Source organism: Akebia trifoliata, chromosome 13 (assembly GCF_017979445.1).
Source record: "Akebia trifoliata isolate Shusen 1 chromosome 13, ASM1797944v1, whole genome shotgun sequence".
In the NCBI taxonomy this organism is placed as follows: domain Eukaryota; kingdom Viridiplantae; phylum Streptophyta; class Magnoliopsida; order Ranunculales; family Lardizabalaceae; genus Akebia; species Akebia trifoliata.
In genome coordinates this window covers 25,063,299-25,085,190 of record NC_141387.1, presented here as the reverse complement: position 1 = coordinate 25,085,190, position 21,892 = coordinate 25,063,299, and the positions used below count along the sequence as shown (strand labels likewise).

The 21,892-nt window shown below is 33.6% G+C and overlaps 1 pseudogene across 1 annotated transcript; it reads left to right on the top strand.

Annotated features, from left to right (window-relative positions):
- Positions 1 to 1,710: 1,710 nt before the first annotated feature.
- On the top strand, positions 1,711 to 19,682 carry LOC147388115 (putative LRR receptor-like serine/threonine-protein kinase At1g56140; annotated as a pseudogene). Its single transcript, XR_015171256.1, has 24 exons — positions 1,711 to 1,890; positions 3,819 to 4,008; positions 5,017 to 5,088; positions 5,350 to 5,421; positions 5,552 to 5,623; positions 6,238 to 6,309; positions 7,319 to 7,390; positions 7,567 to 7,638; positions 7,845 to 7,916; positions 8,645 to 8,716; positions 8,832 to 8,903; positions 8,983 to 9,054; positions 9,154 to 9,219; positions 10,102 to 10,167; positions 13,181 to 13,225; positions 14,949 to 15,013; positions 15,168 to 15,542; positions 16,812 to 17,010; positions 17,100 to 17,270; positions 17,516 to 17,634; positions 17,852 to 18,062; positions 18,172 to 18,403; positions 18,483 to 18,633; positions 19,035 to 19,682. The product of XR_015171256.1 is annotated as a putative LRR receptor-like serine/threonine-protein kinase At1g56140 (transcript).
- The last annotated feature ends 2,210 nt before the right edge of the window (positions 19,683 to 21,892 follow it).

Sequence of the window (21,892 nt, the reverse complement as noted above, 5' to 3'; positions counted from 1 at the left end):
TGCCATTAAAGGAATCAAACATCAAGGAATGAATTTCTTGGGGGAATTGACTCTCAAAATCATGATTCAAGAAAGAAGATCCCCAATGCTTCCTATTTGTTGATCATGAGAGTTGTACAAGAAAATCAATAAAAAATGATATAGAAAAAAACACACACACACACACATGAAAAAAGAAAAAAAAAGAGATTTATGTGATTTTCTTAATATTTAGACCATGGGTCGACATCAATTCCACTATGAAGAGAAAACTCTTGGGACAATGATTGTGAAGGAGTTTTTATTGAGAATATGTACCAAATAATCCCCTAGTAAATAATAAGTCCTACTTAATAAAATATTAATTTATTAAGGATTTTTGAAGGTTTTTTCAAGGAAAATACTTGAAATACCCCTTTAACAACTTTTCAAAGTGGTTTCATTTAAAAATATATCAAGTTAAATAAAAAACTTGATCAATTTATTTGATTATTAATATTTATGTGAAAAATAAAAATAAATTTTTTATTTATTAAAAGTTATTCATAAAATCAATATAATCGTATTTGACTCGACTTGCTAATTTTTTAGTTGAATCAATTCGATGAACATTCAAGAAGGGTTTTATTTTTATTTTTTTCATCTGGATATTTTTTTATATTGATTTAAAGAGATAATCATAGTCAAGGGGCATGTCATTAATTTTAAAATATAGGAATATCTCAAATATTCTCAAAATAAACACGTTTCTTTAAACCTAAAAAATAGTTGACAGGTTAATAGTCTAAAAATCTTTTTTAGACTAATATTTGATAGTGAGTACTAGAGAGTCCATATTTTTTAGGAGACTTTTTGATACATATTTTTTAAAAATAGAGTTACTACACACCGACTTATACTAATGCTACTCACTATGTGCAATTCTTTGGTGATTTACCTAAGAATTGATGAGATATTAGTAAAAGTTGGTGTGGCACTATTAGTTCTCTTTCAAAAAATAGGTCTTTGCTGTCCTTATTGTACAACCCTTTGACACAAATTAAACCTTTTCATCAAATAAAGAGATTGAATTGTCTTGCTTGACATCTTGTCTCTATCATCGAAGAGATTGATTTGTCTTGGACGAGTCAACTCATCTTAGATAAAAAAAATCACTGTTTTAACTTAGTTTATATTTATTATTCATATGTATATAAATATTTATAGATTTTTTTTTTTTAAAATTAGATAGATTTGGAGATGTTGAGTCATAAAATCATATTTTATTTAAATAATATGTGTTTAAATTTTAAAAATAAATAATTATTTTAATTAAATTATACAAAATTCTATGGTCAAGTTTTACCATCTTCTTGGACTAGCCATCTCATTTAACTCTTTCTAGGACTATGCCCAGGTGACACGGACTAGTTATCTCGATCTCGGACGAGATTTCAAACATGAAATATATATCCCGAGAAAAATTCAAAACATATTTTAATACTATCCAGGGTGGGATCGGTGGTAAATGGGAATTGTTAGAATAACTATTACATGCAACAGTGAAAAAATAATATATAATTCGTCAATCCAATCAGAAGTCGTTCCATATAACCATAGACAAAGTCTAGTCTGACGGCTATTGAAGATGTCAGCGGACAACATTTGTCGCTGTGTATAATAAACAGATGATATGCAAAGCTTTGTTTTAATTTTTCTCTGCAACTCCAAATCACCCCCCCCCTCCCAAATAAAAAAAGCCTCAAAATTCATCAAGAACTAGTTTGAGGTTTTATGATCTCTATTTGTTTCTTGTTTAATTAAGAGAGATTAGATTCATGTCGAGAGACTATGTGTTTGCGATCTTGTTATGCTCTCTATTATGCCTTCTTCAGAGATCACAAGCTCAACCTACTACAGATCCTTCACAAGGTACCGTACACCTCTCTCTCTCCAAGTTTGGTGCCAAACATTTTTCAAAATATGGGTTAGAAGCTTTGGAATGAGCTGATTTTTTGTGAGGATGATCTCTATGATGAGAAGATCATCCTCACCAAAAATCAGCCTATTCCAAAACTTCTAACCCCATCAAAAGTCATATTTTGAAAAATGTTTGGCACCAAACTTGGCAAACTTTAGGGCTGCTGAACCGCTCTCTCATATATATATATATATATATATATATATATATATATATATATATATTTGTTTTTCAATTATGACTATGATCTTCATCTGGGGGAAATATAGGTGGGCCCATTGAAAAGGGTCTTTTCGTTAAATTTGATTATCATTTCTTATTTTCATTTACATACCACTGACCTTTATATAAATGTTTATCATTATTAAATTATCTAGTATTAATGAGGAATGAACCAACTCGACTGACCAACCTAACCAACTCAACCAATCTGATTTGGTTTAGGTAGGGTTGATCCTCAACTTGACTCAACTAGCTGACCGAGATTATTTAGTTGTACTCCAAGTTTTTGTATTCTCTAGTAGATTAATAAAAAATGATCTAAATGCCTTAATCTTCAAACTCTAAGAAAAAAATATCCTTATATTTTTGAGTTGTGATAAACAAACTCAAAAAAAGAAAATAAGAAAAAAAAAAAACATATCACATGCTCAAGTGTTGTGGCATGTGCATAGAACCGTAGATATTTTTTTACCTCTTTTTCAATAAAGATTATAGTCATAAAAAAAAAATGTAGGAAAAAATACTTAAAGGATCCCAACGGAAGGACTTTTTTCTAAATAGTCCCTAAGTTTTGGACGGTCTCTTAATAGTCCATTTGGTAAACTTTTCTTTTCTTGACAGTCTTTGGACCTCATCTTCATGCACATTTCTCACGATTGAATGCCCTAATCATTCAAATTCATTATTTTTATAAATAAATAAAATTTGAACTTTTGGCATTGCAATCGAGTTTTGGAACTTCATTCCGTTAGAAAGGATTTAAGAAGGAAGAATAATTCATTTTCAAGGGTTCTTTTGGATTGAAATCATCTAAACAAGTTGTTATCTCGAGTTTTTAGTTGATCTTTTTATGTATTTTAGTTTAAAAAACTCAAAAATTGAAAATGGGTGGACTTTACTAGTGTTGAGTACACCACCTTTTATTTAAAAAGTAGTAAACTCCACAGTAAATAAAAAGCATTGAGTTCCACTTGGATAACGTTTGCCAATAATGAGAGACCATTTGGAAAGGAAAAGTTTACTAAATGTCGTGTCAAGCTATTGTTGAAAATTTAGGGATTATTTAGAAAGAAGTCCTTCCGTGAGGGTCTTTTAAGTAATTTTTCCTATTTAAAAAAGAGACCTTCTATTGTTACACCAACTTTAGCTAATACCACCCCAAGATGTGTGCAAATTCTTTGTTGATTTATATATGAATTGGGGTGGCATTAACTAAAGTTGGTGTGGCAATATGATCTCTTTACAAGGGATATTTTTGGAATTTTGAAAATTCACCTCATCATTTGCAATTTTTTTTTTGATTTTTTATAAAAATGACCTTGATAATATTAAGTTTAAACGTAAAGAATAGGGCATTTGTGAGATTAAAATTTTTAGTGTCGAGATCCACCTTCTCTTATTATAATAACTAGAAGATGTTATTGGTTTTTGACTAAAATAACCCTAATTGTATTAACTTCAAATGTTAAAATGATGACATTTTTGGAATCCAAATTTTGGTGTCAAACAACTTCTACTCCGCCTTCTTTCATCATAGTAAAAAAGATAATAAAGAATCAATAAAAAAAAAAGATAATAAAGTTATTATTATTGAGGAAGAAGTAAATATCATTTTCTTAACATCTTTGGTGGCTTTTTAATTTGTATGTAAATGTAGCGAGGGCTTTAAATACCATATTTCAACGTTGGAGGATTTTTGAGTCGACTCGGTGGAACATAAGCGGAGAATTGTGCACTGGTAGCGCCATTGACACAACAAACTTCGACAACGGTGACTATAATCCCGCCATTAAATGTGATTGTTCTTTGAATGTCAACAACCAATCCATTTGCCGAGTTACCCATTTGTAAGTATAACTCTTCTTTTTCTTTCTTTCCTTCAACTTCTATATATATATATATATATATATATATAATTTTGACAAAATCCTAAACAACCTTCTAGACAAAGTTTTGTCTTATATGATTAAAAATTTTCGGAATAGGCTGATTTTTTTGTGAGGATGATTTTCTCAACATAGAGATCATCCTTACAAAAAATCAGCCCATTCCGAAACTTTTAACCCATATAAGGCAAAATGCTTTGTCTAGAATGTTTTCTAGGATTTTGTCAAAGGAACACTACCCTATATAAAGATATATAATATTTGTTGTTTGAGGTTAAAAAAACTTCTTTTTTGATTTCTTCAGAGTTTGGGAATCTTAATCTTTCTCATAACTTGTTTGTTTCGGTTGTTTTAATCTCTCGTTAACTTGAATCGATTTCATCTTCTTTATCCAAGGTAAAAGGAATTGTTTTTTTAGAGAGATTCTATTGCCACACCAACATTGCTAACGTCACCCCAATTCATCATATGTAAATCACTAAAGATTAGCTCACATCTTGGAGTGGCATTAGCAAAAGTTGGTGTGGCAATATCAGATCTTTCTTTTTTTTTCTATGAGAGATTTTATTGCCACACCAACCCCCTCTAACGTTAGAAAAATGATACATATGCTAGATTATATATATAAAAAATATAAATAATTATAAAGACAATTCTACTCCTATGAATATTGTTTTTTGTAAATCATGTGCAAATGCACATGTCACCCCACCCACTAGTATGAATAAATTAACTTCTAAAATTTCAATGTTTTTATTTTATAAAGAATGATGTTTTGTGATTGAAAAGTTATTGATCTTGTTTATAATAAGAATTATTATTTAACTAAAAATTTGTATTTTTTAAATCTAGTTAAACTGATTTTAAAGGATTTTACCGGTCATAGATGGTTGAATTGTTCGACTAAGTCCGATCCATGACTCATCATTATATTTGTCTGCATTTTCATCTTTTTTTTTTCTTTCGAAGGAAAGTATACGCCATGAACGTTGTTGGAGCATTTCCAGAAGAGCTCAGGAATTTGACAACCCTTGTCAATCTGTAAGAATACTCTTTTACCCCATTCACAGTGTTACTTACCTTTTACATACAAATACTTGAAGGTTCCAATGTTCTAAGTTGGTTGAAGTTTGTGAATTTTGATACCACAGCCTAGGTTCAAAACCCGCCCTTCACCTACTGATTACTGAACACTAATCTCACTTGCCTAGCCAAAAACAAAACCAAAAAAATACCACCATTGTGTCATTCACATTTTAAATACCACTATTTATTAAAAAAAATTTCCTTTATTTCTTGCAGGGATTTGAGTCAAAATTACTTAACAGGGCCCCTTCCTGCTTTCATTGGAAGTTTAACTGACATGCAGTACATGTATGTTTGTTCTATTTTGATCTAAAACTCATTATTAAGGACCTGTTTTGATTACCAATATGCACCACAATATATATATACACATGTATTTCTCATTTGCTAACTTTTCTACATTTCTAAATGTCATTAGGACTATTGGCATTAATGCATTGTCAGGAAACCTTCCCAAGGAACTCGGAAAACTTACAAATCTAATCGTACTGTAAGCTATTCCTAATTCTGACTTTTGATTCTCTCTTTGTTGTTGTTGTTTTTTTTTTTTTTTTTTTGTGTACAAATTTGAACTACTCTAGTGCAAGTCCTATATTAGCTACAACTTTTCTTGGAATCATATCTGTCAGTGATCATGAATGTTTGTGTTAACCAACCAACTACTCCAAAAGACTGATCTTTTGGAGAACGAGAGAACTATGAATGTAAGAGGGTCACGGGGCTTAATTGGGGTATGACACACTGAGAGTGGAGGAAAATATATACTCAACACTCCCCCTCACCCATAAGGGTGGAAAGATTCAAACCCTTGACTTATATGAACCTAGCGCTCTGATACCTTGATCTGTGGGAGTAGGAGAGAACTATGAATATGAGAGGGTCATAGGACTTAATTTGGGTATGACACATCCGAGATTGAGGAAAATATACACTCAACAACTTGTATTCTAAACCTTTTGATTTTAATGAACTGCCTCTTGGATAGTATGAGGACCTTGAGATGCATTATCATAATGATCAATCATCATTTTCTAGCATGTAAAAGTTGTAGCTAATGGTCAATCCATCATATTTATTTGGATGGTTTAATATTTTTTTTCCCAGGTCTTTTAGTTCAAACAACTTCTCAGGACCGCTTCCTTCAGAGCTAGGGAATTTGAGAAATTTGGAACAATTGTAAGTTTGTATTGGATTATTTACCTTTTTATGATCTCTTCTTAAAAAATGTTGTAAATTTTGTAGAAGTTGTGCATTTTGCCAATGATTTTTACTAGGAAACAAAATCCAAATGAACTCTTTACCTCAATTAATTACATAAAGAAGCATAATTTATCTAAGAGGACCTTTTTGTAAATGGTAGAAAATCTTAACTAGTGCTAATAATGTTCATTTTAGGAGCTTTTGTGTGAGCCCGTGGTAGACCTACACAAAAGAAATTAGTTGAACCTACACAAAAGAAATTAGTTGAAGGATCATAGTTTTATAGAAGAATAGGGAGGCGAAGACTAAGGTTCAAAAGTATATATTGTAACAATATAATGGTGTGATGGAGTTTACGATACTATGGTGGATGCCATTGTTCATGTCACGTTGATTATAGACATTGGGTTATAATGGATCAGATTATGGATTAGCAAGCAATTTGGTAATTTATTGGGTCTAGGCAGTGAACTATATAATGCCTACATACAATCGAAAGGGGGAAGATGAGAGGCTCATGTAGGCTTAGATATAAAGGGAATGCCTTGTAAGTGTGTTGCAACCCAGAAAATATGAAAATTTACAAAATGGTCTCCGTGGAGAAGGACCTAACTAAATTGGTGAATGTAAACTTTTTGGGTGTGGTCTTACACCGAATACAAGTTCTTTGTTAAAACTTGTATTGGCATAACAATTTATTTAGAATAAAAAGTTTTGCAATTCATCGTGTGGTTCCAAAAAATTATACCATTAATGCACCATGCATTTAATAATAAATGACAGATAGTCAAATACATTTGATTATGAGGTTTTGTTTTATGCATCATTATTTTGTCCTGTATAGTGATGCATTGTCACCCATATTATGTGCTAATTCTTTATTATTCATTTTAAGATAATTTAATTTTGGTTAGTTCTATTAATTGTTAATGATAATATTTGGAAAATCACAAATTAATTTCCTCAACAATATTTACTTTGACAGGTACTTTGATAGTGCTGGAATGAGTGGTGATATTCCATCCTCATTTTCTAACCTACAAAAATTGAAGACTGTGTAAGTGCTTGCTCTCTCACCGTCTTTTTTTGGGGTTTTTGAAATATTTAGGCATTTTGTATTATTTAATCAATTGAAGCATATTTTTTTAAATAGCATCTCCATATTGAAACGTTTTAGTGAGTAAATATGTGTTGTGCTTAGTGTTATTGAGTAAAACATGTTTGGATTCCCAGGTGGGCATCAGACAACCAACTCACAGGAACGATACCTAACTTCATAGGGAATTGGACACAACTTAATTCTCTGTAAGATAATATCATGAGATGCATTACTGGTTTAACTCTATATTTCTTTCCCATTTTTTGCATAATTGAAGAACATTAAGGATAATAAGCATGTTTCCTCACCATATACATCTTATGGCATTCTATACCTTCAGGTATTTTTTGTATACATTAGTTATCAGTTTCCACTCACTTAATAATCATCTAACTTTCAAATGTTTTTGTAGGAGGTTTCAAGGGAACTCTTTCAATGGCTCAATACCTTTTACATTCTCTAATTTAACCTTGTTGAATGATTTGTAAGTGTTATAGTCTTTTACTTATTTTCACTTTATACACACACACACACACACACACACACACACACACAAAGATGATCTCTTCACCATGGAGAATATCTTTACTTTAAAATCTGCTCCTTTTGGCATTTGTAGCCATATAAAATAGAATCCAAATTCTAAATAATGACTGTCCATTTACCATTAACTTGAACTCGACATTTGGTTTGGTTAGAAGTTTTAAAAAAAACTGATTTTTTTGTGATGGAGATCTCCATGGTGAGAAAACCGTCTTTAACGGAAACGAAACCTTAACTTATCTCTATGCCCCCCATCCCCTCCCCTCTTGAGCATGTGTTTTGTATGCCAAAAATGGCGTGTCAACATATCTAGACTTGTAATGTAGAAATATTGTGGCACCCAAAAACATGATATGGTGCAACATGGATTTGAAGCACAAACTTTTAAGAACTCCAAAAAAAAAGATATATTTTCACTGTTGGATTTTGATTTTAAATTTTGGGGTTTAGTAGCCATGCATTTTTCAAAGCCGATGATCAAGAAAAAAGATTTTAAAAAAAATAATCCTAATCTAGACCATCGACTCTAGAGGGATGAGGTATCATCTGGGCCAACAAGGTAGTCAATGTGGCCCAAATGAGGACCTCAACCCGAGGTTCTACATGGTCATTATGAAGTATAGAACTTTGATGTAAAATTTATTTCACTGACTATATACAATCTTATAGGCGAATAAGCGACTTATCCAATGGGAGCTCCTCACTAGCATTTATTAGGGACATGAAGGTTCTCGTAACCTTGTAAGTGAACATGGTTTTGATCAATATAGTATTTACTAATTTATATGTTTATTTTTTCTTTTATTTGCCTTTGCATCTCAAAATTTTCTAATGATAAGATGTGCATGTTTTGTAGGATCTTGAGGAATAACAATATATCTGGTACTATTCCATCCAATATTGGAGAGTTCCAACGTTTGGCGCATCTGTAAGATATTTTTCTTAGTCATCGATTATTTCTTACCTGTATTTTTTTGCTTACTCGCTTGATTGTTCTACTTTTATAGGGATTTGAGCTTCAATGATCTAACTGGAGACCTTCCTGAGTCTCTCTTCAATTTGAGCTCACTGTCTTATTTGTAAGGAAAACCTATTTTGCCGAACTCTTTCATATCTTTTCGAAGTTCATACATTTTCTTCTTAATTAATTTGTGCTGCTATACTTCCCCCATGTACAGGTTTCTTGGAAATAATCGATTATCTGGCAATTTGCCTCCCCGGAAAATTCAGTCACTTAGCAATATGTATGTTCTTTTGACTTATGTTCGATCTACTTTTGTTAAATCTATTCATTATTGCTTTTTATCTCTGTAAATTTAACATATCTTGCTATTATCATTTTTTTTCTTATTCTATGTTTTGTGAGTAGATCTGGATCATGAAAATGTATGACAAAATAAGATCATGGTTTCAAAACTTGGTTTGACATCTTGCCTTGTCCATGGACGAGTCCGAGTTGTATCGTACAACACAACTCGTCTCGGACGAGGTGAACCCTTTAACTCGGTTAATAATGATTTATTCATATATATTTAAATGAAAATAATTATAATTTTTTTAATAAAATAAAGAAGATTTTGTCCTAAAATAATGTTTTATGTATATAAAAAATATCTAAATTCTAAAAAAGTAAATTATTTTAATCAAAATATACACAATCTCAGTTGACTCAGTCAAGTTTTACAGACTCGGCTAAGATTTACAAATATTGTCCAAGTCATCTCGTTTATCTTGTGAGATGATGAGAAGACGCAATGTATATCCATTTTGTTGCTTAATGATATCGAGATTAATGAATCCTTTTTCATTATGTCAACCCAATAATTTGAAAAAGGCATTAGATGATGGTGATGGGTCTGTTTCAGTCTTATGTCATCCCTATATTTGATTAATATCCTAAAATCGATTTAGTATATGCTTTTCTTTTTTCATCTTATATGGACATGAATAATCACACTCGATGATACATGGAAAATTATATCATAGAGTTGACAATAAATTGTGAAAAATTAGAAAAATGACAATGGATGTCACATCACACTTTTTTCTAGTGTCTAATTTAACTCAGATTGTTTTGTTAGTTTGGTGGAGTGACATTGATGATGGCTTATATGTTGTGACTACAGAGATTTGTCATACAATGGATTTTCGGGAAGCCTTCCTTCTTGGGTTATTGAACCAAATTTACAACTGTAAGTTTGAAGAAAATGAGTGCAATATTCATTGGTTGGATATTGGAATTATGACTTTTATCTTTTATAATGGCCATGATTTCCATGGCCATAGGTTGTCATTGTAGTGATATTACATTAACTTACAAAATTTTGTTTTGACATTATTTTCACTTAAGCTTTGAAATTGCATTCCATTCCTTCTCGGAATTTAGGGAAATTGGACTTACCATCCCTTAAAAAAAATTTAAACTCCATTGTATCTCTAGAAGTTGATTCCTACATGTATGTGAAAACAAATAGACCATTTGAACTAAAACCTGTAAACATTTTTTTTTATTTCGAGTGGTAGAGCAGATCAAAGTCGTACATGGGGTTTTGGGGTTTTCTACTATTTTCAAGGTATTGATGAATTTGTTTGTGTTTGTGTGTGTGTGGGGGGGGTTTGGGCCGTAAAAGCATTAGATCTATGAATCTGTGATGTAGTTTTATCATATTTGAGTTCACATTCAAGATTGTTTTGGGTAACATTTCTAAAATATTGAAACATCATTGAAGTTTGATGCGGCAGCCACATATTCTCAAAACAAAGTAATGCGACAACTTCTTACAATATCGGTTACAAGCATAATGCGACAATGATCCAATGCCGGATTAGGAACACATTCCTTACAAATTGAACAAAAATGCTCCTCCTAATTGTAAGAAACAAGAAATCAATCTAGCCTATTAAGCAATGGATTCTCTAGATTGTTTGACCAGGTAAAACTTTTACCACAAGGAAGTAAATCAATCAGAGAACTAGTAACAAACTTCCCATATTTGAGGTAAGGCTAGAGCCAACATTCTTCTTAATGGAGAACTAGATCACATTGAAGTCCCCTCCTAAGCATTGAGGAATGTCCCAATACATTTGACACCATCAAGCTCCTTCCAATGAAACCCACAAAAAATCTTCGCCAATGAGCTTGCATTGAAAACACTCCAACAAGCACATCTTCCACAACAATGAACTTATTATCATTTCCCCCACTGTGCCAATAATAGGACAATGCTACCAACCTTTATCCTTGCTTTCTTTTAGCGCTATAATTAATCGCTTATCAAAACTAGTTAGCTTCGTCTTTGAAGCACCACCTTATGTGGACGCATGTAAAGAATCATTGATTTGACTAGAGACCTTTTAGACCTATCACTCCTAACATTCCTAGAAAAGATCTTAATTGTCATTGTTATTCATGATAGAATGCCCAAACCTCCTTCCCAAACTGATCTCATTAAAAGCTCATTGATGTCTCTTTCCAAGTTTTGAACTCCTTTAATCAACATTTCCATTCATCTCGAATCCTCTTATCGTCGATATCCCACAAAAGTCTCAGGATGCTTAACCTCTGAGCCTCATTTTGAAGCATTGTTCCCCACATTCAATGCTGTCGACACGTCAACATTTTTCCATCCTTCCTGCATCGACGACATGAGTTTTACACAAATATTTTAGCAAAGCACAATCCGATCTCCTTGTTCCTCCCCAGGGCGATTCACCTTAGCATCATCCTCTTTCCTAGGGATAGACAATTCCTCAAACTGACTGGCCTTCAACTACTTTTGCTCCTACAACCTCAAACCCGGCCAATACCCATTAGCCGCCTCATTGTGCAAATGGAGAAAGCCTTTGTTGCCTACTTAGCGAGGCTTAAAAGCTTAATGAGGGGACTCTAGGACCGATCCTACTACCAAGAAAACCACCCCTGCTCCCGCTTATTTTGTCAAACCAACCTGGGGCCACTAGAAATGAACCCAACATACCCAAATATCCTAGAATGAACAAAAAAATTAATTAACATAAGCTTTGTTTAATATAAAACCTTTTTTTGATGGATTTTTTAATCGCAAACTAAATTTATATTTATTTTAAAACTTTGAAAAACAATTATGAAAATGCTACAATACATGTCTTCAATCTATTATAAGTATGTGAGCACATGCATTTAGTTGATTTTTTAATTACGTGAAATTATTAATATTTTACTAATTATAAATTTTTAAAAATAAGAAAATATATAAGTATGCATGTACATTATAGTTAGTAACCTATATAGTTCTGGAGGTGTCTGGATTAATTGATTTGCATATGCAGAGACTTTTGAAAGGTAAGATTAGGTTATGATAAAAGAAGGTTAGAAAAGAGAGTGAATTTTATGAGGCAGGTGTTGCTTATCAAGTGCAAGGTGCTCGAGAAACAAGGATTTATGAACAATTGTATTGTGTTTTTCAAGTAACATAATCATGCTCATCTTTGTGCATAATTCCCTCATTGTGTAACAACTAACAATTGTTATGGACATTCACTTTCACATTCCACATTGATATTTAGTTCCTTGATCTATAAGATTTAGGTGGTCTAGTAAGTTTGTCATACTTAGTTCAAAAGTCCCCAACTTATGATGTATCATCCACCAACCAAGTAGAGTTTGATCGCCGATTTGGGATAATTTCAACATTGGCGATGCCTACATTGGGTTTTATAGATGTTGTCTGCTTGTGCTTTTTTTCTTCTAAAGGTTGGTTGCTTTAGAATTTTTTATTGTCTATTGTTTGTTGGTGTTTTTGGGGAAAAAATGAAAATAGAAGGGTATTCGATGGAAAAGAGGAAGATATTCAAGCTATTGTTCTTACAAAAAATGCCTTATGTACAAATGGTTGAAGGCATCTAAAGAGTATAAAGGGACCTTCTTTGGGGATTTTACGTTTATATTAGATCTTTTTTTATGGAGGTGGGTGGAGTTTTGTTCACATCTTTGTGCTCTGGAGTGTCAATTTATTGTTTCTTTGAAGCCTTTTTAGATATTCTCGACTTCTTAGGATTGGCTTTTCCCTTTTCTTTTTATAAGTCAACTACTTATAAAGGAAAGCTAATGCTTCATTTCTCTATAATTATACAAAAGTTGTACTTTTTAGTATATGCTTATGTAAAATATATCTTCTAGGATAACCATAGCACTGAAATTGTGTTTCATATGTGGTTTTTATGTAGGAACTTGGTGGTGAATAACTTCACAATTGATAGTTCAAACAACAGGTACATTAGCTAGATGCCATAAAATACACATACTTTGGCCTTCTACAATGTTATCTATATCACCTGCTTTTAGCTGTTGCGATGCAATACCCAATGGGTGGCTCTCTAGTTGAGGAGTCACTATTTAGACAAAAGGAGGTGTTGCCACATGATTTAACAGGAGAAGATTCCAAAATTAATTTTCGTCTCATCTCCCCATGTGTTGGTGGTGTTAGGGTGGCTCCTTAGCTTATGAGATGCCCTTTTATGATGTTGCATTCCATTAGCATAGACAATGATATGTGCACCTTTCTCCAACTTGGGATGGTGAATAAGCAATATTTTTGAAATGATTTATTGGACAAAAGGTATTTTGTGATTCTGTTTCTTTTGGTAGATAAACACATGAAGTAAAGTTTTAAAGCAAAGTTTCTGGAATTACCACTCATAGATTTACCAACTTACTAAGTTGGTTCCTTCCATGTTCTCAAATACTTGCGTTAAAGTGTAGTAGAACATTGTTGGTCTTTAGCTTCACATTCCATATGGGTGTTTATTGTATTTTGATAACTTATGAGTATATTAAACTGTTTAATCATTTTCTATAATTTTAGTTATAATTTCCTCAGAATTTATGTTGTTTCCACAATATTTCCATAGTTCCTATGAAAATTATATTGATCTCCACAAATATTTCCATTTCCCTGTTGATAAAAAATGATGTCGAAATCAAAAGTTAATACTTTGTTCACATTTATGATATAATATATGAAAATCAACCCGTTGTTTGCTCTTCTACACAAAAGAATCTTGCCATTTACATATAAATAGGGTCAGGCTCAACAGCCAAAAACTCAGTGAGCCAAAACGAAGCCAAAGCTTTTTCTATATGGGTTAAAAGTCTCCTAAAGGGCTGATTTTTAGTGAGGATGATCTCTAAAGCAAGGAGATCATCATCACAAAATATAGCCCTAAATATATATATATATATATATATATATATATAGGGTAATGGTAACGTCCAATTCTTCATTGGAACGTGATAGCATTCTTCTATGTTTTACTTTTCAAATAATACCCTTAGTTCTTTTGTCTTTTAGTGAAAAAAAGGAATTTATTTTTGTTTTCTAGTCTCGAAAGGAAAAGGCTTTATTCTCAGTGAGAAACGGCATTTTCATGAATATTACAAAGCTTCATGAAGCTATGTACAAAGTTGGCATTGCACAATGAGGCTTTAAAGGGACTTCTTTTTAACTTTTTTAATTTATTTTTTAATTTAATTTAATTTAATTTTTTTATTATAATAATAATGGAAAAAAGCAAGGCATTGGAGGTTGGTAGCGTCCAATGCTTGCATAAGAAGTAGTATCACTCATACTTTTTTCTTACGCACCAAATGATTTGACTAGAGTCCACATGAGTCAATCGCTGATTTTTTTGGTGGAGGTGGATCTCATCATCATGGAGATCGGTCGCACAAAAATCTTCCTTGGCTCATCTCCAAGTGCAACCCACATGCCCATGTCAAAATAAACTATGTGATATATGTATGGAGAAGTGGATTCATGTGTTTCCAATACATGTAAGACGTGACAATTTAGGAGGGAAAAAAAGAGAGAAGCAAGAAATCTTTTTTCCTTTAAACATGTAGCCATTTTGCACTGAATCTTCATAGATGATGCGTGTACAACTTCATTACACCCTGGTTTCTTTTAATCAAGATACATTATTCTTTTGCATCCAGTGTTTTGTCTTCAGGATTGAATTGTCTTCAACGGAATTTTCCATGCAATCGGGGCAGTCCACGCTGTAAGTGATATTTTTCTTCTTTCCTTCCGCAGAGATTTTGAAAATATTGTTTTATATACTCAATCAGTGTTGGTCTAGATACACACCTTGATGTCATAAACATAACAATATTCAGAGATGTAGCAAGTAAATCTTGAATCTTGTTGATTTGCAGATTCTTCCTTTGCTGTCAAGTGTGGTGGGCCGCAGATTACGTTCAGATGGGATTGTGTTTCAGAGGGACAATGCCCCACTTGGCCCAGCTTCGTATTTTGTGAATGACGGAGACCAGTGGGCTGTTAGCAACACTGGAAGGTTTGCTGATAGCAACAATGCATCATATACCCGATCGCATCAATCTCAATTACCAAATACTTTAGACCCGGAGCTGTTCCAAACAGCAAGGATATCCCCGGGATCACTAAGATACTATGGCCTGGGACTTGAGAATGGAAATTACACTGTAGTCCTACACTTTGCGGAGATAGATTTCCCAAATTCTAATAGGTGGCAGAGTACTGGAAGGCGTGTTTTCGATATCTATCTTCAGGTTTGTGTTTTTGACATTTGTACCCAAATTTTGTGTCCCAAACATGGTGTCGGAACTCGGTTTGACGTCTCGTCACGTTCATGGACTCATCACAGTCAAGATAAACCGTTTAACTCGGTTTACAATATATATATATATATATATATGGTGGTTTTCGGCAACCAACATTAGGGAGCCAATTTTGTCCTATATGACTTAAAAGTTTTGGATTGACTGATTTTTTGTGAGGTTCATTTCTAGGGTGAGAAGCTCATCCTCATAAAAAATCAGCCCAATCTGAAACTTCCAAATCTGTCAAAAGTGGTTTACAAATTATCGGTAAAAAATTGATGGTCCACAATTCTAATCACTTTTGATGGGGTTATAAGGGTCAGATCAGGCTGATTTTTGGTGAGGATGATCTCCTCGTCATAGAGATCATCCTTACACAAAAATCAGCTCAATCCAAAACTTTTAAACCATATAGGACAAATTGTTGCTTGCCGAACCTGACCCCTATATATATATATATGAAAATTATTATAATTTTTTTTTATAAACTAAGGTAGATTAGAAGCTGTTTACTCATAAAATCATATTTTATTTAGATAATAATTATTTAAATTTAAATATGGGTCAGGTTCAAGGGCCATATGAGAAAACATATGTAAAAACAATGCAACATTTATAAAATTTTAAAATATGGGTTAGAAATTTCAGATTGAGCTGATTTTTTGTGAGGATGATCTCTATGATGGGAAGATCATCCGGAAAAAAAATCAGTCCAATCTGAAACTTTTAACCCCATTAAAAGTGATTTAGAATGTGGACCGTCGATTTTTTATCAATTTTTGTCACTAATTTGTAAATCACTTTTGATGGATTTAGAAGTTTCTGATTGAGCTGATTTTTTGTGAGGATGATCTTTTCATCATAGTGGCCATCCTTGTAAAAAAATCAGCTCAATCCAAAACCTCTAACCCTTATTTTGAAAAACCATTGTTTTTTCATATGTTTTTACATATGGCCCTTGAACCGCTCCCTTTAAATATATATATATATTGTTACAATATACAATCTCAATTGACTCGGACAAGATTTTCAAAATATCGTCTGAGTCATCTCGTTTGTCCCGCAAGATTCTTCAAACGTGAGACGCCATGTCCGTCCATCTTGCTCAAGGACGATACTAAAGATGACTCCAAGTCATCTCAGTACCAGACAAGATTTAAAACCATGGTCCCAAGGATCACAATTGATTTTGAGGTTTTCTACTTGTTAATGCTTAAGGGAAACTTGGAGCGAAAAGACTTTGACATACGTAAGGAAGCAGGCGGGACCTCTTTTACAGTTGTTCGAAAACAATTCACGGTTAATGTATCTGAGAACTTCCTTGAAATCCATCTATTTTGGGCTGGAAAAGGGACTTGTTGTATACCTGCTCAAGGTACATATGGACCTACCATTTCGGCCATCAGTGCTACTCCAGGTAATATGTTAGAAAAGATAAGAAAAATTACAAATTTTAAGCTGTAGAGTTGGTGATTCTTTGATGATATTAACCACTAAGTTCTTCAGATTTCACACCCTCCGTTAGGAATACCTTACCAAATACTACGAATAAGAAGAATAGAACAGGTTTGATTGTGGGGATTGTTGTTGCTGTTGGAGTTGTAAGCTTTGTTTCTATCTTTGTGGTATTTTCTTTAATTCGAAGAAGAAAGCGTCAAAGCAATGATGAAGATGAAGGTAACTCTAATATTCCTAAATAAGTAGTTGATAAAGTCTATGGGTGCTTGTGAAATCTATGCAATAAATACCTTTTTTTTTCTTTTAAATGTTACTGAGATTTTTGATAGTTACAAAATTTTCAATGTACAATGACAAAAAACACCTTTTCGTTTTTTCACTAAAAGAAAACAATGAAGGGATTTCAAGGGATTTTTTGGATAAAGATGCATAGCCATAACATACCATTCATTTTGAATTTGTAGAACTACTTGGAATAGCTTCTAGGCCAAATACTTTTACTTATGAAGAGTTGAGGTCTGCTACAGAAGACTTTATCCCTGGAAATAAGCTTGGAGAGGGAGGATTTGGACCTGTTTATAAAGTAAGTTTACTTTTCAATAAAGGAATACTATATAAGAAGCATAGAAGCACATATCGAAAACCCAAGAACACGATTAATTATTTGATTCAGTCGCACATTACACAGCACGAGTCAGTTATGCATGGATTGATACATTTTTTTGAGCTTTTATATTTTACTAGACACATTACAATATTATTCATTTAACTTTTTCGGTTGAATTGTGGAACTCTTTTAGGGAAAACTTCCTGACGGGAGAATTGTGGCTGTGAAGCAACTCTCGGTATCATCTCACCAAGGAAAAAGTCAGTTTGTAACAGAAATTGCTACCATATCAGCTGTGCAACACCGTAATCTTGTGAAATTGTATGGATGTTGTATCGAGGGAGATAAGCGACTCCTGGTTTATGAGTACTTGGAGAACAAGAGCCTTGATCAAGCACTCTTTGGTAAGACCCTTCATTGGAACTATAAACTTTTCTAAGATTCATAGTAACTTCTTTTCACATCAATGTAATTCTTAAAGGACACTTCGCTACATTTGGTATGCATGAACAGGAAAGAGTGGTTTACATCTTAATTGGGCAACTCGCTATGATATATGCTTGGGAACAGCGAGGGGTCTAGCTTATCTTCATGAGGAATCGAGGCCCCGAATCGTACATAGAGATGTCAAGGCCAGTAATATTCTTATCGACGCCGATCTCAATCCCAAAATTTCAGATTTTGGTTTGGCCAAGCTATACGATGACACGAAGACCCACATAAGCACTCGGGTTGCTGGGACAATGTAACTTTTTTCCGTTGCTTTACTTAAATTGTTTGTTTTATATTTCAAATTAATGACCAACTTCTTTTTATTATTGAAGTGGCTATTTAGCACCGGAGTATGCTATGCGCGGGCACCTAACAGAAAAGGCTGATGTATTTGGATTTGGGGTTGTTGCTCTTGAGGTTCTCTGTGGGAGGCCAAATTCTGACATGAGCTTGGACAAAGAGAAGATGTATCTTCTTGAATGGGTATGAAAAATAATACTAAAAGTCTCTGTATGATTGCGAGCGTAAGTTGGCGCAAAAATGATTTTCCCAGGAAAATGTGATTTTGGAAGTGCATGAATATGATTTGCATATATCGTTTTCCCTGAGAAAATGATTTTCTATTCAGTGGGGGAAAATCCTATTCTTATTCTTTCACGATTACCTCAATCTTCAAAACTAGAACTTACTCTCTTTTCTACATGTTCCCAAGTGCAATCAAACAACAGCAAAAATATGAAAAAGAAATCCATTTTCAAGGACTATTTCCCGGAAATTGATTTTTCTGAAAAAACAAAATCTATGCAATCAGTCCTTTCTTTTGAAATTTCATCCATGAAAAAATGGTCCCCTAACTAGTATTGTCATTTTGCTAAATTTCCCAGGCTTGGTATCTACATGAAAATAATCGTGCAATAGAATTGGTGGATCCAACATTATCTGAATTCAATGAAGAAGAAGCAAAGAAAATGTTAGGAGTATCACTTTTGTGCACGCAAGCATCACCAATGCTACGCCCATCAATGTCACGTGTGGTGGCCATGCTATCAGGAGATATCGAAGTAAGCACCGTCACATCGAAGCCTGGATACTTGACAGATTGGCAGTATAATGATTTAAATAGCTTCATGAGTGAAGATACTTCCAAAGCCTCAATTGAAAGAACTAGTAGCCAGCATGGCTCATTGTCAACTCCAAACCCTGTTGGTGACTATTCGCCAATGAATGGCTCTACCCAACCAATGCTCAATGAGATTATCGGGGATGGAAGATGAGGATGATTGTCTTTTGATCTGCCAATATGTAAGACCTTCATGAATTCCCATTTTTTTTTACATACATACCCCCCATTGTATATGTTTTATACACACAAACACGCAAAGGATAAGACTAGGTGCCTATTTTCATATATAATTTGTAGATGTGAATAAGCGTGTATAGAATGATTTTATATTTTTTATGAATGTGTATATGGATGCATAAGAGCCATGGTGGTGGTTATTTGAGATTGTAATTTTGTTTGATATTCGATGTTGGCATTGCAACAGATTGCTTCTCTGTTTGGCGGATCTTCTTGATCTCCATTGTTTTTTTCTTTGTTTTTGTTTTCCTTGACAAAATCTCTTACATCTATCAAAAAAAAGGAAAAAAATAAAATAAAAGATGGTCCAACAGATTGCGGTAGAAATGAATGTTATGATGATGTTCCAAGTATTTTATTATTGTTATTATTATGACTACTTCACTCTAAAAGGCGCATGTCTTTTTGTCTTGCGAATTTGACAAGACGAATGTGTCAGTGTGGAACAGAGGCCTTACATTGATTATGGATGACTCACTCTTGTAGCCCCGCTATCCTCAGGAATTCAAATAAAAGGATCTCTGAGGGAAATTCTAGAGCGAGATTGAAGTTTTCATGGGGATTTGTCTCAACCTATTCAATGGAAGTATGAATGGAAATCAAAATTATTACTGGGCATTAAGTACTTTCATAATAGCTGAAATTGAGAATGGAAATACTCTACCAAGGAGAATCGTTCTAGAAATTGACCCAACGGAGGTAATGCTATTGAATTGATTTGTCAGGTCCCAAAAGTCACAGTTGCCCAACCTTGCCCCGCATGGTCAAACAATTTAAATTCAAAGGGATCCAGCTCACTGCTTCCCCTATCATGGATGGATGGTCATGTTATATTAGTGGTTAGAGGGTACAATATTCTGATGATGCTAGGCTTCCACTCTTTATGTAGCTTGAAGAACTTTGACAATGGCAGATATTCAGTCTTACTGCCTAATTTGTGATCTTTGCGACCATGTCATAATCCAGACCTTGAGGCATGGAGATTTTCTCCTTAAATAAGACTACAAGACAAGCCAACGGAATATTAAGCACAAGTAAAACACGATTCTCCTTCAATTGTGGCTCTTTGTCTGGATGCCATCGTCACTCTATTTCATTTGCCTAATCGGTTATTTGTTTATTTACTTTCGCTGAATCATGTACCATACCATTCAACAGTATGTTTTGCTTGCACTTTTGATACTATTAGAGAAACCTGAGTTATGTGGTGCTAACCTATTAAGGCAATGTTGTGGACTACTTGTGAAGAACTGTTGTGAATTCCTTGCGACAGGTCTATTAGACCTTGTGAAGATTTACAACAACAGTAGAACTGATGTGGACTGCTTATAACAGGCCTATGGGACCTTGTGAAGGGTTGGGACAGTAGTAGGATTGCTTATGAGGGCTTGTGACACTTTACGATAGACTTGTGAAGGCTTGCGAAACTTTGCGACAAACTTGTTGATCTGCGACAACAGTAGAATTGTTATGGAATGCTTTGACAAGTCTGTGGGTGGAAAACTTTCCAACAAAGCTAAAATCCCTAGAATCTCAGAGAAGATCCATGGATTGGGTGCAATATTATTAGAATGGAAAGAGGTTGGATTAGAAACAAAGACCAAAGAGGGAAGAAGTCCAAAGCAAAAAAAGGAAACCCTAAAGGTATAAACATAAGGTAAAATTGTTCATAAAGAATGAATGGAATTTTAATTGATTGAAGGCATTATTTTTCTGGCTTAAACATCCGAGGCTCTTTGATAGGTAGCACATCGGTGCCCACAAAACTTCTTCTTGCAGGTTTGAACTAGTGGTGTTGTGAATCTTAAGGTGGTGGTGATGGTGGAGAAATGCCCCACAATCTCTATTGTAGATAAACTCAACTCCTTGTTTAATATCATCATCGTTCTTTGACCTAAACTAGGTGGCAAGATGAAAGGAAAAACAATTCATCATTTCCTGATTCAATTCATAGTAAGGCCTTTAGGATCAAGAGTGAAGATAGAAGGACCATCACTTTGGCATTCATGAATATTGTTATCTAGGGAACTAAGTTGCACGAGTCCCTGGTAAAATCGAGGCCAAAAACATTTGAAGACAGACTTGAAGGTTTAAAAGTAAATCAAAGAGTCGTATGAGAGTAACATTGAAATGTACATCGATTCTTACATTCTGAAGTGGTGGTGCACACATAACCATAGATTCTTTTCATTCGTATCTATAGTAAAAGCATCTATGGTTATGAGTGTACCACCACATCAAAATGTAAAATCGATGTACATTTTAATGTTACTTCAGTATTATCCTAAATCAAATTAGAGGATGTCCTTAGAAGTCAAGGTCATGGGCAACTCATTGCAAGTATAAAAGCTAGAAGGCCCTCAACTCCAAAAAATTGAAGAA